Source organism: Ailuropoda melanoleuca, chromosome 15, assembly GCF_002007445.2.
Source record: "Ailuropoda melanoleuca isolate Jingjing chromosome 15, ASM200744v2, whole genome shotgun sequence".
Taxonomy (NCBI): Eukaryota; Metazoa; Chordata; class Mammalia; order Carnivora; family Ursidae; genus Ailuropoda; species Ailuropoda melanoleuca.
The window spans coordinates 68,129,013-68,143,236 of NC_048232.1; the positions used below are offsets into that span (position 1 = coordinate 68,129,013).

The following is a 14,224-nucleotide window of genomic DNA, read 5'->3' on the forward strand; positions in this document are numbered from 1 at the left end:
CAAGGTTGAGAACTTGTGGGGAAGAAGCCCAATGATAGATCCGACTGCATTTTCCAGTCCACTTTACAGTAACAAGGCTGGAATGTTCATCTCGTGAATGACCCCTGAATCCACTTCTCAAATAGTTCTGAAAGGAGTAAGGGAGGAGGTGGAATTAATCATCACTCCAATACCACCCTGATAAAGGCCATATTGATCAGGAAATCTTGTAAGATCAAAACCACATTAGATGAAGGACAACTGAAATAACACATGGAAGATAAAGAACGATACGAGGCCTTTGACTTCAGTACTTTTATGACTGGTGACCGTTGTAGGCTACAACACATTACATTTTGGCTGATGTTTACAGACACAAGGCAATCTTTACTGTAAGTTACTTAGGAAGATGTTTTTTCTGGCAGACTTAGATCCAAGCAGGTGGACTGAATCAGACATTAGCTTTGCAGAAAAAAGGTATTTCATACCTGTAAGACTTACAAAACTTCATTGTGTAAGATTATTAGGTATTGGTGGAATAATTTTTGTGCCCTACAACCTATTTCTTAGGACAGTATACTAGGGCTTAAAATTACAAAAGACAGTGAAGTGCACACAGACCACAGAGGACTGGCCTTTGAATTGTAGCATCTGGGCATTAACACATGGCAAGTCCACAATGGCTTTTTTATTTTAGAGACTCAAATTTTGGCTTCAAATACAAAAAAGTGAAAAGTGTCTTAGTAGGTAAACAAAAAGAATTGGAATGCAGTGCATGAACTTTGATGGTTTTCAAAATCAACTTTAAAAAACCTATAAAAGACATTTTGGGGAAAATTTTTATATGGACTGAATATTAGAGGATATTAGGAAATTTGTTCCTTTCCTTTGGTGTGATAAAGCTATTGTGGTTCTATAAGTGACTATCCTTATTTTTATGTGAAATATGATGAAAAATATTAGACAAAGTGTCCCAATTTCCATAATATGCTTTCAGGCAGTACATAAAATTACATATTTTTCATACACATATATGCATTCATAAACACAAAAATAAACATATATATTTATGCATATAAATACATACAGATAAAATAAATACAATAATATTGTTGAATGTAGGTATATGAGTGTTCATCATACTTCAACTTTTCTTTATATCTAAAAATTTTCATAAAAATTTAGAGAAGAACATAAGTATTCATTCTATAGGGTATATGTCATCTTCTTGGTATAAGGAAGACAAACAATGAAATTGTAAACCAAAAGTTAAAAATAATTTAAATGCAACAATGTTGATATACTTTACATTTGGAACTATATGCAATTTTACACGTATTTTACCACAATTGATTTTCATTTTTCTAATTAAATTTTAAAATGAAAAAAAGTTCAAAGGTCTCTGCCTGGCATACTGCCTCTGGGAATCAGTTTTGCCCAAAAAATAAGAGAAGAAATGCATTGATTTTTTTATATAATAATATTTTTTATTATATTATGTTAGTCACCATACAGTACATCCCTGGTTTTTGATGTAAAGTTCCATGATTCATTAGTTGCATATAACACCCAGTGCACCATGCAATACGTGCCCTCCTTACTACCCATCACCAGCCTATCCCATTCCCCCACCCCCCTCCCCTCTGAAGCCCTCAGTTTGTGCATTGATTTTAAAGGACATGCTTCAGTTTTCCTTAGCAGAGTGAGAACAGAGGGGGGTAAAAACGAAAAATAAAAGAACAGTAGTTGACCAGGTTAGACTCTAGAGGAAGAAAGAGAATTCCTTAGGAGAAAGGGAAAGACTCTACAGAAAAAGCTAAATCGATATAAAAGGAAAATAAGAAATCTTCAAAGCCAAGCTAGAACACCAAAAAGAAAAAAGTATATTCCAATCTAACTGCCCATAAAAATTATACTATAAAACCAGAAGATGAGTTGATACCAGAAGAGATAGGATACGAGGGGTACAAAGAAACCTATGAAGGAAGGGCCAAGGTATGGGAGAGAAGCTTGAGGGGAACTCTGTCCCCCCAAAATTCATATGTTGATGTCCTAACCTCCAGTATCTCAGAATGTGACTTTATTTGGAAGTAGGATCCTTGGAGATGCAATTTGTTAAAGTAAAATTAGGTTATACTGGGTTAGGCTGGAACCCTAATGCAATGACCGGTGTCATAATTGGACACAGACACAAACACACACAGAGAGAGGACAATGTAAAGAGACACGGGGAAAAGACCACCATCTACAACCCGGAGACAGAGGGTTGGAACAGCTCCTTCCTGCACAGCCTCTGGAAGGAACGCAGCCCTGACAACACTTTGATTTCAGACTTCTAGACTCCAGAACTGTGAGAGAATAAATTTTTGTTGTTTAAACTACACCAGGTCGTTATAGAATATATGCAGGCAGATTGGAGAGGGAAGACTAGGAGAATTCTTAAAACCTACTGAGTCAATTCCAAGATGACATGGCTATTTTAAGAAGAGACCCAAGTATTGCTTATATCCTGAGGAAACAAGCCTAGGAGTTTTATAGTTAGGACTTTAAGATGCAGAAAAAATGTGACATGCTAAGGGGGAGCCAGGCAAGACAATCATATATTGAGTCTAGGCCTGGACAGGTACAGTCTCATGGAAGAGTATCTCCTAGATGGAATTATACCCTTTAAGAAGTTGAAGGCAGACAAGATGCAAGTCAACAGTGAATGTTTCGGGCAAAGCCGAACTCCTTGATTTCATCTCTCTCGTTATGAAGAAAAGCCACAGGAAAAAAAAAATTTAGGAGATTATGGTAGGAAAAGAGATGACCGGTCCAGGAAAAAGAGGGGGAAGAAAAGTAAAAAGGCAAAGAAGGAAGTGGTTTTGTTCCTCTGAAGTATCAGAAGTTAATCACTAATGGAGCATCGAACTTTACATCGGAATCCGGGGATGTACTGTATGGTGACTAACATAATATAATGAAAAATCATTAAAAAAAAAAAAAAGAAGTTAATCAAGCCCAGAAAAAAAAAGTCAAAAAAACAGGAAAAGCAAGGTCCAAGATAGAACCCACTATAGAAGTGTTAATTTTCACTGGGCCCCTAGGAATACATCAGAGACATTAACAAGAGTTTCAAGGCAGGAATTGGCCAAAGGAGCAAAATTCCTATGCCTAGGCTAGTAGTCAGCAAGCTTTTCCTGTAAAGAGTCAGCTAATAAATATTTTAGCCTTTGTAGGCCATACGGTCTCAGTTGCCACTATTCAACTCTGCCGGGGCACGTGGAAGAAGCCATAGGCAATACAGAAATGAATCAGCATGGTTTTACCACTATAAAACTTTACGTGTGGACATCAAAATTGGATTTCATATCATTTTCATGTATCACAAAATATTATTCTTTTGATTTTTTTCAACCATTTAAAATGTAAAGAACATTTTCTTTATTAATGCATGCAATAAATACTATGTTTGAATGTAAATATAAATTTATATTTTAACATATAAAAATGAGGCAGCAGGTTGGACTCTGCCTGCAGACCATAGGATGCAGACCCCTAGCCAAGGCAATTCCAAAGCAAGAGCCCAAGAAAACAGCCCTTGTAGTAAAGGACTAAAAACACCTCTCACCGAAAAAAGCGGAGGCAACGCCTTAGAGAGCTCCCATTCAGTTCTGCCCGAGCGTAGCGGAGACACAGGCCTCAAAAGGCAGATGGGACTAAGAAGATATTGAATGTGTTGAACAGGAAAGAAGGATACCTCATATAAATTGTCTGGGCATGTCACCTTTGTAAACTTCTAAATTTTACAAAAGCTATTCTCTAAGACAGGGTGCATTACGCATAGATAAATTTTCCCCAAGATGCAGCAAACACAGGGCCTCATGCCATAGTTAATCCATAATTAATCTCTTGAGGAAGATTCTCCTGAGTTTCAATTTGTTAACCATGGTCTCCAAGCAACTGGCACAGGCTGACTGATATCATGGTGAAGCTGAGACTAGGATGACCTTCTCTTTGCACCTGGGTGTTTCCACTGTCTCTCTCCCTCCTCAAATACTACTGACTATCTGGTCAGGAACAGATCAAGCTCAGGGTTCTGGGAAAATCATCTTGCTTATAATAACTAGTCAAGAGATAAGGGATTTGACCATGTTTTAAATTTTTTTCTTGATAATTGTATTTATATGTGACCTAGCCATATTTTAGACTCCTTAAAAAGTGGGGCTTTTGAAAGGTTGAATTCATTCAGTTTCAGTATTCCTGAGAGAGTTATCAGTCAGTATGAACTAGATTATAATGTAGTAACAAACAATTCCAAAACATAGCTTTGATAATAGTGACAGTTTATTTTTCAGTCCACACTGCCTGTCTATTACAAGTCAGCAAGGGGATTCTGCTTATCATAATAAATCAGGGACCTCATTTGTTGCATGTTCCATCTCAACCAATACTACCACAAGTGCCAGGGCAGAAGTACAGAGCTAAGCAAAGTACATGCTGGTTCATAAATTTTCCACCAGGAGGTAATATATCCTTTCAACTCACATTCTGCTGGTCAGTGTGAGTCATATGACAAGGCCTTAATTTCAAAGGCTGTTGCAGAGTAAAATGCAATCATGTGCCATGAAAGAGCAAATATTTAGTTTACAGTGCTGATAACTCTCACAGGAAACAATATCCATTCCAGTGGGAAAATGCCAAAGCTGCCAATGGTAAAGAAATTGAAATTGATTCTACCCAGAGTCTGAGTGAGACCTCTCTGAAATTGAGCAGAATGACAAGTTAATAAGAGCTCTAATTTCTTTGTACTTAAATTTATATAAAGGAAAGAAACTTTAGTCATTGGACTTTTGATTTTGGGATGTTTTTATATTGCTGATATTATATCATTTGAAAAATTTTATCCTGTCATCCTGGCTCACTGCCTGACTTATGATATTCTCTAACATAGCTGGGCATAAATTGAAATAAGAAATAGAATGGGGACTCATTTTCAGCCAAGAATGCAGAGCATCCATGCTGATCATTTAATTCAGGCTCCTCTTCTGTCCAATTTCAGAATCTTCTCATGGCAAAAGATAATCCACAGAGGAGTTGTGGTTGGTATTAGAAGTGTGGTCTCAGGAAGGAAGAAGCAGAACCATCTGGAGGAACTGACCATCTCCTCTATCAAGGAAATTTGCCACACTGGACATGGAAAACCCTAAGAACTAATAAAAGATCAAAACACTGAAGACTGGGGCACCTGGGTGGCTCAGTCGGTTGGGCATCCAATTCTTGATTTTTGCTCAGGTCATGATCTTGAGGTCCTAGGATCGAGCCCCACATTGGGCTGTGCACTCAGTGAGGAGTCTACTTGTGATGTTCTCTCTCCCTTTCCCCTTCCCCCCATGATCTTTCCCTCTCTCTCTCTCTAATAAATAAATAAAATCTTTAAGAAAAAACAAAACTGAGGACTATCAGAGAAAGGTATTAATCCTACAGGTGAGTTTTGAGTCTTGGAGAGATGATATGGGAAAACCTGATTGTTGCCATGGATCCAGGCTGCAATCCCCAGTTGAACATTACTAATTATAAAGCTGATTATTTTTTTAAATCTCCTTCTAACTACTGCATTTACTTCTCAAATGGTTTGAAAGTTAGAAGAGGAAAAGGTATGATTAAAACCAGAACAGAACCAGGTGTTACACACAACTGATGAATCACTAAATTCTACCCTGAAATTAATAATACATGATATGTTAACTAACTTGAATTTAAATAAAACCAAAAAAAGGAAGGAAGGAAGGAAGGAAGGAAGGAAGAGAGAGAGAGAGAGAAAGAAAGAAAGAAAGAAAGAAAGAAAGAAAGAAAGAAAGAAAGAAAGAAAGAAAGAAAAAGAAAACCCAGAACAGAGACACTTAGAAAACCTTAAAACAGAATATTTCTTTCAAATATATCTTACTTTTTTTTCCTGCGCTCGCATTCATGGCAGTGGCAGCAGGCATGCCCTCAATGTGCAGAACGAGGCCAGTGAGACTGTGGACCTGTCCCTGCTGAAGAAATGCTCTGCCAGGAGCCACCATCTTAGGCACAAAGGACCACACATCTGTGCGGATGAATATGGCTGAGGTTGACAAGATGGCAGCAGGTTCAATGGCCAATTTCTTGGGGGGGGGGGTGTTTAAGATTTTATTTATTTATTTGACAAAGAGAGAGTGAGAGAGAGAATGAGCAGGGGGGAAGGGTAGAGGGAGAAGCAGACTCCCTGCTCAGCAGGGAGCCCAATGCGGATTCGATCCCAGGATGCTGGGATCATGACCTGAGCCAAAGGCAGATGCTTAAATGACTGAACCACCAAGACAGCCTCAAAGGCCAATTTAAAACCTACGCTATCTGTGGGGCCATTAGAGGAGTGGGTGAGTCTGATGACTTCATCCTCTAACTGGCCAAGGCCAACAGCATCATTTCCTGGAGAGGATCACAGACGTGGACTATTTGTCATAAATAAATAGCAAACCCCCACCAAAAAAAAAAAAAAGACAAAAACCAAATATAATCTTAGAACTTAAAAATGTAAAACAGATAAAAATGGAATTAAGTTAGTGAAAGTAGAGAAAATGAAGTTACAAAGCCCATCACTCAGGTGCCCCTCACTGTCTGTGGGGCCTCTGAGTGTTCCTCAGAGCACAGCATGAAAATCACTGCCTTAAAAAAGAAAAGAAAAGAAAATCACTGCCTTAAAGAAGTAGAATCAGGGGGCCTGAGTGGTTCACTAAGTTAAGCATCTACCTTCAGCTCAAATCATGATTCCAGTATTTGGGATGGAGCCCCGCATGGGGCTCCCCTCTCAATGGGGAGTCTACTTCTCCCTCTCCCACTCCCTCTGCCCTTCCTCTTGCTCATGCTCTCTCTCTCAAATAAGTAAAATCAGAAAGAAAAGAAAGGAAAAGAAAAGAAAAGAAAAGAAAAGAAAAGAAAAGAAAAGAAAAGAAAAGAAAAGAAATTAGAATTACCAGACTTTTGATGCATAGGATGAACTGGTGATTTTTAACGGTGGTGAAACCAGCAGAGAAGCCTAATCCCTACCTTACCACATAAAAAACCACTCCTGACCTCTCCTTCCAGAGTATCCACAGAAATGAGGACTCTCCTTTTCCTCGCTGACTATACTGGGTACACTCCTGAAGTTTAATATGTATAAGAATCAGCTGGGGTTTCTGTTTTCAATACAGATTTCTGGGCCCCACACACACAGATATCATTCACTGTTTCTAGGGAGGCTCTTAAGAAACTACTTTCAACAACATCCAAGTAAACCTGGGTCAGGTGTCCTGAGGACTACACTTTAAGAAACACAGATTCAAAGACAGAAAACGTGAAAAGAAAAATGATTGGAGAACATTAAGCATCCATTGGCCTACATCACGAAGGACCTTGAATGCCAGGTGAAGACATTTGAACTTTATTCTATTAATAACTGCAAGGAGCTAGTGAAGTTATTTGAGCAGCAGAGTAACAAGAGATGAAATTTAAGGAAGTTAGTCTGGAAGCAGGATATGAAATCAGCAGAATAGGGAAAAATATATTAGGAGGTTATTGTAAGGGTCTGAGATAGAATATAAGGAGTTTCTGGATTTGAACCGTTACAGTGAGAAATGAAGACAAAGCAACAGGTAATTGCCCATGTTGAACTGAATGTTTGTGTCCCCCCAAAACTCATACTCGAAGCTTAATCCCTGACGTGACGGTATTGGGAGATGGCACCTTTGGTAAAGTAATAGGGGTTAGATGAGATTATGAGGGTGGAGCCCTCATGATGGGATTAGTGCCTTTACAAGAAGAGATACCAGAGAGCTCACACTCTTGCGCGCGCGCTCTCTCTCTCTCTCTCTCTCTCTCTCTCTCTCTGCCATGTGAGGACACAGCAAGAAGGCGGCCATCTGCAAGCCAGGAAGACAGCTTTCATCAGGACCTAACCATCCATGCTGGCATCTTGATCTTTGACTCTCCAGCCTCCAGAACTATAAGAAGTTAATTTCTGTTGTTTAAGCTATCCAGTCTATGGTATTTGCGTATGGAAGCCTGAGCTGACAGTCTACAAAGAATCAACATGATTTGGCAGGTACAAATTGGAAATCAAGGGAAAAACAGATTCAAATATGAGACCAGGGTTTCCCAACTAACTGGAATGCAAGATGGTCGTTGCTTTAACAAAAGGGAAGGGGGCGCCTGGGTGGCACAGCGGTTAAGCGTCTGCCTTCGGCTCAGGGCGTGATCCCAGCGTTACGGGGCTCTTTCGCTATGAGCCTGCTTCTTCCTCTCCCACTCCCCTGCTTGTGTTCCCTCTCTCGCTGGCTGTCTCTATCTCTGTTGAATAAATAAATAAATAAAATCTTTAAAAAAAGAAAAAAAACCAAAAGGGAAGAGACTGACCCACACTGATCATTGTGCTTGCCCTGACTTGGAGCTTGCAAAAGTCCTCAGGGAGCACATAATCCCTCCAGCCATAATTGGTTAGACTGGAGTCAACATCTGACCCAGAGGCAGCCAACTTGTAGGTTAATCAGAGACCTATGAGAGAGCCTGGCTCAAAAAAACCTGCTCCCAGCCAATCCAATTACTTGTCTCAGGAGTCTGGGGAGAAAAAATCCGCATACATACAAGGAAATAGGCTGTTACATGTAGGCAACCCTGAAAGGATGCCAAGAAGAGTCATAAACTTAAGAAGAACCATAAAGCATAAGTAAAACGAAGACGCTAAAGCTGTGAGACAGAGGGAAAACCTAAGCCAGCAGTTACGACAGAAGCAAGACATGCAGAAAGTGAGGCCCATTATGAATGAATCACTACAGTAGAAATCCACCAACAGCTACAGCTGAGGTCCTTCCCTGGGTGTTTTGGGATTCCCTCCTCGCCTAGCACATAGTAAGCACTCAAGAAACAGGTCCTTTGAAAATTTAAAATGAAAGTCATTCATGTCTTGTCCCATCCTCCCGTCCCTGCTCTTCTTGAAGCCTTGATGTGTGCTTTCCCCGGTTCCCATGTGTGTTCTCCTCGAAACAGACCTCTCATTGCTTGGCAACCTGAATGAGAATTTGTTCACACTGAAGCAGAAACCTACTGTATTCAAGGTATTTCCAGAAAATTGAGGGGTAGGATGAAACTTCTGGAATACAGAACTGAATGAAGCTCAGGGGAGAGGCCAAAGCACGTGTGGATTTGAAGGTCATGCCTCTGAAAGCATTACATTAAGACTAGCCAGCTTGACAAAGCAGATCACACAGATCAAGGACAGAGACAAGCATAAGTCCTGAGGAAATCTCTCGCTTAGAGGAGAAAAGTCAGAGAAGGCAAAAGACACAGAATCCATACCTTCGAAGGTCTCAGCCGATTTTGCATCAGGCTCACATAATGATCATTTGTACTGACCATTTGAAAACAGCTGCTTTTATCCTTCACAAAGCCGTTTAGTGAGAGACCTCTTTCCCTTGGCTCTGCTTTCACGTAGAGGGTCGGTAGCAAGAGTTAACCATCCTGGCTTCCTGCCAACCCCAATTCCACCTCCCCAGGAGGGGAAGAATGACTTACCGAATTGATGAACAGGTGACAGGAACAGCTATAAAGAAACTTAGTGAGGCACTCTGAGCAAATTCGATTGGGAAGGACAGACGAGCAAACCCATTAGGCTTTCAGACTTAGCCGTGTCCTCTAGTCTTCGTTCTCCAATCACCAATCTAGAGAGATCTCTGTCTTTTGGACCCATGTGCCAGTCTCTCAATTGGTTCTGAAATTTGGGCAGGGCAAGGAAAAGTGTTTTAATTCTCTATCGCAGACTCGTCACTGAGAAAGCAGACTGAGACAACAGTTAGCATGCAGGGGGCTGGCTGGGGAGTGCCCTCAAGAATCAACAGCTGCGGAGAATGGAAAAGAAGCAGGCTTACAGGCGAGGAAGTCAGGCCTCGATGCCTCACTAGGCTGCCAGATTTAGCAAATAAACACAGAGTTAACTTTGAATTTGAGATGAAGAGCGAAAAGAATTTTAGGAGCAAGATGTCCCATGCAATATTTAGGATATACTGATTCTAAAAAATTGTTGTTTATCTAAAATTGAAAGTTAACTTGGCATCTGTATGTATTTTATCTGGCAGCCCTAAGGCCTCAGCCACCCAGCACAGAGCTCTGAAGTTGGGAAAACCCTTTTGACCTGTTCTGAGTTGGGCAAGCAAGCTATGATTTTACAACTCCACGCAGGCGAGTCATTGGACACAGCTGCTCCTGGAAAGGGCGCAGAAGCTCGAGCAAGGTGGTTCTTTTCAGCCACGGGCAATTCCTGGAAACAGCTGGCAGCTGAAAACTGTCAGCCAACTATCATCCAGGCAGCTGGGGGGTAAGTCCTTCAGTCCTGAGAGGGGACCAGGATGGTACAACACAGCTACCATGACCTACAGCTCTCTCCTCCCAAAAACCCTCTAACAATGATACATGATTTATTTAGTCCCTTCTGTGTTGTCAGCAATGGACGAGGGTCCTCGAGGCACTTCTGCTTTTATTGAAAACTGTCAGTTGATGAAGAGAGAGAAGCCAATCTAAATATTTGGCGAGTGAGTTCACAATTTTTTATATTGAGATTCTCATGGCTTTTCCTCGGTCTTTTGAGATGGGTAGGCCCTGTCACAGTTTTTCTTTCAAAAATAGTTTTTTGAAGACACATGTTCTATACCCATCCCAAATAGAAAATTTACAGTAAGCTAAGAAAAAAAGATACTTCCTTAAATTGAAAAGGGATTTCCACCCAAAAACCTAAAACAATTCTTATTTTTTTAATTCGGCTCTATTTTGTTTCATTTAACCTTTCATTATGGAAATTTCAAACATACACACAGAAAGAATAATGAGCTCTGTGTACCTATCACTCATATTCAACAGTTACCAACATTTTGCCAATTTCCACATATCATTCTGAAAAGTAAAATATCTGTAAACTATTCTGAAGAGTAGAATACCACATCTCCATAAAAATCAGGAACAAGGTAAAATGATGCCTACTTTTGTGGTCAATAATTTTGCCCTAGAGTTACTACTGGTCAATACAAAAAGATCAGAAAAGAAGAAATAAATGAAATTTTTATAAATATACTGCCAAGGTAGATATATCCAGAAAATCCAAGGCAATCACATAATATCTCTATGGACTAATTGTAAACTTCAGAAAGGTAGGAACAAGATTAACATATAAAAATCTACAGCTTTTCCTAATCAGCAACAACTAATTTCAAAATGTAATAGAGAAGAGCACTATAATTCAATTCCAATGAAACCTTGAATTACATAAAAAAACTAAGATAACCATATAATTTTAATGAAAGCCTTAAAAGATATTCCTAGATAAAAGGGTTCAAAATTATACAGATATTAATGCTCCCCAAATTAAATAATACATGTAATACAATTTTAATCAAAATTCCAACAGGGTATTTTATAGAATTGGCAAACTAATTTTAGAATTCATCTATGAGATGTGCCAAAAAAGTCAAGCGTCTTTAGAAAAAGAACAAGAAAAATGACTTATTTTACTAGATATCAACATGTACCACAAAGTCACAATATTTGAAATAATGTGCTTTGTGAAAAATAGATCAATAGAACAGAATTAGAAGTCCAGAAAAAATATATATACATATATATGATCTTAGTATATGATAAATGAGGCATTTAAAGCCAGTCAGGAAATGACAGAGTATTTAATAAATAGTGTTAGGAGAAGGAAAAAATTAAAATTAAATGCCTTCTTCATGCTACACTTTAAATTCCAGTTGTATTTAAATTGTAAATTTTTTTAAAGGATAAAAAATGGGAAAAATATAATCTTGGGGGAAGGAAGCTATTTTGATAAAACATAAAACTCAGATACATTATGGGTATGGCAGAAAACATATAAAGAAAGTCACTTAACTACAGAGAACAGGGGTGCCTGGGTGGCTCAGCTGATTAGATGTCTGCCTTTGGTCTAGGTCATGATCCCAGAGTCCTGGGATCAAGCCCTACATCAGGCTCCCCGCTCAGTGGGGAGCCTGCTCTGCCTCTCCCTCTGGTGCTACTCCCCTCTGCTTGTGCTCTCTCTCTCACTCTCACTCTCTGTCAAGTGGATGAATAAAATCTTTAAAAACAAAAACAAAAACTACAGAGAACAAACCGATGGTTATGGGGGCGGGTGAACTAGGTGATGGGACTTAAAGAGTACACTTATGATGAGCACCGAATAATGTATAGAGTTGTTAAATCACTATATTGTACACCTAAAACTAAATATAATACTGTATATTAACTATACTGGAATTAAAATAAATAAATCAAATAAAATAGAAAGTCAAAAAGCAAGTGAATTATGACAGACAATACTGCAACCAATATAACAAAATGTTAGACCTCATTTTTTACAACATATATATGTCTCATTTTATCTGAATTATCTAAATATAGATTAATATTTTATATAGACATACATTTATATTTAAAAACCTATCAATCAATAAAAAAAAACAATAGATAGCTGAGGTCTATCCCCATGGGGCTTTTCCTGTAGACCCACATCACTCAAAATGCCTCCTAGAATAACAATGTGGTTTTGCTTTCCTCACAGAACTATTTGTTAGATCTGTGGGAAAGAACTACAAGGGGCGCCTGGGTGGCACAGCAGTTAAGCGTCTGCCTTCGGCTCAGGGCGTGATCCCGGCGTTATGGGATCGCCCCACATCAGGCTCCTCTGCTATGAGTCTGCTTCTTCCTCTCCCACTCCCCCTGCTTGTGTTCCCTCTCTCGCTGGCTGTCTCTATCTCTGTCAAATAAATAAATAAAATCCTTTAAAAAAAAAAAAAAAAGAACTACAAGACAGAGTTGCTAAAAGTATGAAAGGCTGAATGGTTAAGTATTTTGACCTAAGCTATTGGCATATCCCACAGTCTGTACCATTCTTGTGGGTGATAACTGGGGAGGGAATATGATTTGAATTCATTCATGTTTCGAGGGTGTGTGAAATGGAGAACCAGACAGATCCATGTACCCTGTCCCTGAAAGTGGCCCTAAAGTAAATCGCTTGAAGGGATTAGATCTCAGAGATTCTAGGTGGGGAAATGTCTGAGGTATGTCATCAGTCTGTCCATAGTCAAGTGGAGATAAAAGAAGCCCAACTAAACCAATCATTGACTGAGCACAGCACAACTGTTAATTAAGCATAGGTTCTTTTCAAAAGACCCATCTGGAAAATAAACCCTGACTCAAGGTCAGAGGAACTACTGTGAACTTGATGGGCAGTGGAAGGAATCACAAAATGTAAAATTCCTTAAATAAAAATGTATTGACTTTAAATAATTTTGTCTAATGTTACATATAATTTTGAAAAACACTTTACACTGTAGAAAAAGGAAAAGCAATAGAAACCCACCATCCAATTAAAAATGACCCAACTGAAAAACAAGAAAAGAATAACAACAATTTGCAGACAAGATACAGATGTTCTAAAGCACATACGGAATGTTGTTCATATGAATAAGTTCAATTAATAAAATAACAAGACATCAATTTTAGACCATCACCCTAGGTCAGAAAATACCAAGGGCTTGCAATTTTACCCTACCTGCAAGCTAACAAGTCAGCTTACCACAGTGTAAACGCACTCTATATGGAAAACCCAAAAGAATCCACTCCCAAACTATTAGAAGTCATAGAGCAATTCAGTAATGTGGCAGAATACAAAATCAATGCTCAGAAATCAGTTGCATTTCTATACACGAATAATGAGACTGAAGAAAGAGAAATTAGGGAATCCATCCCATTTACAATAGCACCAAAAATCATACGTTACCTTGGAATTAAACAGAGATGTAAAGGATCTATAGTCTAGAAACCATAAATCACTCTTGAAAGACATTGAAGAAGACACAAAAAGATGGAAAAATATTCCATGGTCATGCATCGGAAGAATTAACATAGTTAAAATTTCCATGCTACCCAGAGCAATCTACACTTTCAATGCTATCCCGATCAAAATAATAATGACATGTTTCAAAGAACTGGAACAAACAGCCCTTAAATTTGTGTGGAACCAGAAAAGGCCCCGAATCACCAAGGAATTGTTGAAAAGGAAAAACAAAGCTGGGGGCATCACAAAGCTGGATTTCAAGCTGTACTACAAAGCTGTGATCACAAAGACAGCATGGTACTGGCACAAAAACAGACACATCGACCAACGAAATAGAATAGAGAACCCAGAAATGGACCCTCG

At 39.0% G+C, this 14,224-nt stretch overlaps 1 non-coding gene and 1 pseudogene across 1 annotated transcript; both read left to right on the forward strand.

Moving 5' to 3' along the window:
- Positions 1-252: 252 nt before the first annotated feature.
- Positions 253-6,451, forward strand: LOC109489789 (annotated as a pseudogene).
- A 6,041-nt stretch (positions 6,452-12,492) lies between these two features.
- Positions 12,493-12,624, forward strand: LOC117796514. The gene has a single exon (XR_004621073.1). It is a non-coding gene; the product is annotated as a small nucleolar RNA SNORA18 (small nucleolar RNA).
- The last annotated feature ends 1,600 nt before the right edge of the window (positions 12,625-14,224 follow it).